This window comes from Schistocerca serialis, chromosome 4 (genome assembly GCF_023864345.2).
Source record: "Schistocerca serialis cubense isolate TAMUIC-IGC-003099 chromosome 4, iqSchSeri2.2, whole genome shotgun sequence".
NCBI classification, from domain to species: Eukaryota; Metazoa; Arthropoda; class Insecta; order Orthoptera; family Acrididae; genus Schistocerca; species Schistocerca serialis.
The window spans coordinates 415,594,727-415,599,726 of NC_064641.1; the positions used below are offsets into that span (position 1 = coordinate 415,594,727).

General features: G+C 50.1%; 1 non-coding gene across 1 annotated transcript in view; it reads right to left on the reverse strand.

The window, feature by feature from the left end:
- The window catches only part of LOC126476837 (small subunit ribosomal RNA), a 1,909-nt gene extending 1,230 nt beyond the window's left edge, over nucleotides 1–679 (reverse strand). Inside the window, exon 1 of the ribosomal RNA XR_007587275.1 lies at nucleotides 1–679. This exon is cut by the window's left edge and continues 1,230 nt beyond it. This is a non-coding gene — a ribosomal RNA (small subunit ribosomal RNA).
- Nucleotides 680–5,000: the final 4,321 nt, after the last annotated feature.

Here is a 5,000-nt window from a genome sequence, read left to right on the forward strand (position 1 = left end):
GTGAACCAACAGCGTGGGACACAAATCCAACTACGAGCTTTTTAACCGCAACAACTTTAATATACGCTATTGGAGCTGGAATTACCGCGGCTGCTGGCACCAGACTTGCCCTCCAATAGATACTCGTTAAAGGATTTAAAGTGTACTCATTCCGATTACGGGGCCTCGGATGAGTCCCGTATCGTTATTTTTCGTCACTACCTCCCCGTGCCGGGAGTGGGTAATTTGCGCGCCTGCTGCCTTCCTTGGATGTGGTAGCCGTTTCTCAGGCTCCCTCTCCGGAATCGAACCCTGATTCCCCGTTACCCGTTACAACCATGGTAGGCGCAGAACCTACCATCGACAGTTGATAAGGCAGACATTTGAAAGATGCGTCGCCGGTACGAGGACCGTGCGATCAGCCCAAAGTTATTCAGAGTCACCAAGGCAAACGGACCGGACGAGCCGACTGATTGGTTTTGATCTAATAAAAGCGTCCCTTCCATCTCTGGTCGGGACTCTGTTTGCATGTATTAGCTCTAGAATTACCACAGTTATCCAAGTAACGTGGGTACGATCTAAGGAACCATAACTGATTTAATGAGCCATTCGCGGTTTCACCTTAATGCGGCTTGTACTGAGACATGCATGGCTTAATCTTTGAGACAAGCATATGACTACTGGCAGGATCAACCAGGGAGCTGCGTCAACTAGAGCTGAGCAGCCGGCCGCCCGGGAGTGTGTCCCGGGGACCCGCGCGAACACGCAAGCGTCCGCTCAATTATTCTGCAAACAGGAGGAGGCTGAGCTCCCCTGCACAACACACCTCGAAACCCTCTCAGGTCCCGGCGGCGCGCAGCGCCGTCCTAAGTACTTGGTCGGGTTCGAGAGAGGCGCAATCGCCCGGAGTTAGGCGAGTAGACGCCTTAGGTGCGACCACCCGTGCTCCCAACTGAGCTTGCCGCTGCCGACAGAGGCCCGGGAGCGTGCTGTCGTGGCATTGCCGGCGGGAGACAACACGCGCCACCTACGGTGACCGGCAGCTCCAACGCCGGCGCCACAGAAGGACAAAAGCCCCACTTGGGTGCCGAAGCGAACTCTCCCAGCACAGCGCACGCGCCAACACGTCCGCACAGCTGCGATACAAACCACCTGCGAGAACCGCTGGGGCGACCGAGCAGCAGACGGCGTCGCGGCGCCGAGCGCCGGGCGGCGGCGCATCCTCAGCGCACAAAGTCCTCAATCGGACCAGCACACTGCAGATGGCCACCGCGCTTCGCACCGGGCCCGCGAGGACCTACTTTGGCCGCAAGGCGCCGCGAGCAGGGGGCGCCGGCGCGCAGCTGCGCCGCCTGCCGCGTCCGTCGGCCGGCGCGCCTGCCACTGGCCGCCCCCACCAGCCGGCTGTAGCGCGTGCGCCCACGCACCGCGCTGCCAGCACGCCGGGCGGCCCCCCCTCACCGGCCGGGGACGGTCCCACCCAGCCACCGCCGCGTATCGCCTCACACCCAGATCCCCTTTCACGTTCGTGGGCATGGTGGGTATCCCTGAAACAACCGGTTAATAGCTCGACCGATCGTCGCCAACACTGATTCACCTCTAGCGAGAACAACCGCACCACAACGGGTTACCAGTTGTTCATTTGCGTAACGTCACCAGCAAACGTACACGTCCATCGCCATTTGCAACGAGTATTGCATGCCTGTGTCAGGTGTCACAACACACTACGTCTGCCCACATAGACGCAACAACATGTGCACGCCTAGAGAACACGTGGAAGGTCGACCCCGTACGTATGCGGTGTCCATTGCGCGAACGACTGTCAGCCGGCCTCTGCAGCATGTCGCAGATGTGGAACACGGTGCAACATGCTATCACGGTGTGTGAGAAGAGACGACTACGTCCGAATACACGCTCCACTACATCAACAGACTGCTCATGCTGATCGCCATCCAGGGCGTCCGTTCCTCCCACACGTCTGTATGGCGTACCACACTGCAATCCAGCTCTTATAGGGAGACGACACGTAGCTGCGTGCACAATATTTGGACTGTATGGTCCGCCGTTGCTAGGCGCAGTCGTCATACGGCCACATGTGCCACGATGTATCATTCAGTACATACGGACCAATGTGCAGTACAGTTTGTGGGTTTTGCGTACATCGGCGGACAGGTGACAGGCCGTACCACAACGTAGGCTGAGTACGTCGGCATGCGAAGGGCGTTGAACATGCAAACTTCTCACCGACCAGCTTGCGAAGGCAGGGGGGAAGGGGGGGGGGCATGTACGTCCTGCTGCTATCCACATTACAGTGTATAGCAGGAGCATGTGGAAAGTCAGCAACACCTGCAAGGTGTTTAACATGACGCGATACACAGGGGACCGGGCAGTGCGAGTAGCGAACTATATTGCGAGGGTTGCGGTTAGGCAACACTACACTAATTTAACGAGTTGCATAACAATTACAGAGCAGGTTCAGCGACAACGTGCGTCAGGTTAAGGCGCAATATAGTTTTGGTTACGGCGCACTTTAGGTTAGGTTAAGGCATATTATAGGTTAGGTTAAGGCATATTATAGGTTAGGTTAAGGCATATTATAGGTTAGGTTAAGGCATATTATAGGTTAGGTTAAGGCATATTATAGGTTAGGTTAAGGCATATTATAGGTTAGGTTAAGGCATATTATAGGTTAGGTTAAGGCATATTATAGGTTAGGTTAAGGCATATTATAGGTTAGGTTAAGGCATATTATAGGTCAGGTTAAGGCATATTATAGGTTAGGTTAAGGCATATTATAGGTTACGTTACGGCACAACATGGGTTACGTTACGGCACAACATGGGTTACGTTACGGCACAACATGGGTTACGTTACGGCACAACATGGGTTACGTTACGGCACAACATGGGTTACGTTACGGCACAACATGGGTTACGTTACGGCACAACATGGGTTACGTTACGGCACAACATGGGTTACGTTACGGCACAACATGGGTTACGTTACGGCACAACATGGGTTACGTTACGGCACAACATGGGTTACGTTAAGGCACAAATTAGGTTAGGTTAAGGCACAAACTAGGTTAGGTTAAGGCACAACGTAGGTTAGGTTAAGGCACAACGTAGGTTAGGTTAAGGCACAACGTAGGTTAGGTTAAGGCACAACGTAGGTTAGGTTAAGGCACAACGTAGGTTAGGTTAAGGCACAACGTAGGTTAGGTTAAGGCACAAATTAGGTTAGGTTAAGGCACAAATTAGGTTAGGTTAAGGCACAAATTAGGTTAGGTTAAGGCACAAATTAGGTTAGGTTAAGGCACAACGTAGGTTAGGTTAAGGCACAACGTAGGTTAGGTTAAGGCACAACGTAGGTTAGGTTAAGGCACAACGTAGGTTAGGTTAAGGCACAACGTAGGTTAGGTTAAGGCACAACGTAGGTTAGGTTAAGGCACAACGTAGGTTAGGTTAAGGCACAACGTAGGTTAGGTTAAGGCACAACGTAGGTTAGGTTAAGGCACAACGTAGGTTAGGTTAAGGCACAACGTAGGTTAGGTTAAGGCACAAATTAGGTTAGGTTAAGGCACAAATTAGGTTAGGTTAAGGCACAAATTAGGTTAGGTTAAGGCACAAATTAGGTTAGGTTAAGGCACAAATTAGGTTAGGTTAAGGCACAAATTAGGTTAGGTTAAGGCACAAATTAGGTTAGGTTAAGGCACAAATTAGGTTAGGTTAAGGCACAACGTAGGTTAGGTTAAGGCACAACGTAGGTTAGGTTAAGGCACAACGTAGGTTAGGTTAAGGCACAACGTAGGTTAGGTTAAGGCACAACGTAGGTTAGGTTAAGGCACAACGTAGGTTAGGTTAAGGCACAACGTAGGTTAGGTTAAGGCACAACGTAGGTTAGGTTAAGGCACAACGTAGGTTAGGTTAAGGCACAACGTAGGTTAGGTTAAGGCACAACGTAGGTTAGGTTAAGGCACAACGTAGGTTAGGTTAAGGCACAACGTAGGTTAGGTTAAGGCACAACGTAGGTTAGGTTAAGGCACAACGTAGGTTAGGTTAAGGCACAACGTAGGTTAGGTTAAGGCACAACGTAGGTTAGGTTAAGGCACAACGTAGGTTAGGTTAAGGCACAAATTAGGTTAGGTTAAGGCACAAATTAGGTTAGGTTAAGGCACAAATTAGGTTAGGTTAAGGCACAAATTAGGTTAGGTTAAGGCACAAATTAGGTTAGGTTAAGGCACAAATTAGGTTAGGTTAAGGCACAAATTAGGTTAGGTTAAGGCACAAATTAGGTTAGGTTAAGGCACAACGTAGGTTAGGTTAAGGCACAACGTAGGTTAGGTTAAGGCACAACGTAGGTTAGGTTAAGGCACAACGTAGGTTAGGTTAAGGCACAACGTAGGTTAGGTTAAGGCACAACGTAGGTTAGGTTAAGGCACAACGTAGGTTAGGTTAAGGCACAACGTAGGTTAGGTTAAGGCACAACGTAGGTTAGGTTAAGGCACAACGTAGGTTAGGTTAAGGCACAACGTAGGTTAGGTTAAGGCACAACGTAGGTTAGGTTAAGGCACAACGTAGGTTAGGTTAAGGCACAACGTAGGTTAGGTTAAGGCACAACGTAGGTTAGGTTAAGGCACAACGTAGGTTAGGTTAAGGCACAACGTAGGTTAGGTTAAGGCACAACGTAGGTTAGGTTATGGCACAACGTAGGTTAGGTTAAGGCACAACGTAGGTTAGGTTAAGGCACAACGTAGGTTAGGTTAAGGCACAACGTAGGTTAGGTTAAGGCACAACGTAGGTTAGGTTAAGGCACAACGTAGGTTAGGTTAAGGCACAACGTAGGTTAGGTTAAGGCACAACGTAGGTTAGGTTAAGGCACAACGTAGGTTAGGTTAAGGCACAACGTAGGTTAGGTTAAGGCACAACGTAGGTTAGGTTAAGGTACAATATAGGTTAGGTTAAGGTACAATATAGGTTAGGTTAAGGTACGATATAGGTTAGGTTAAGGTACGATATAGG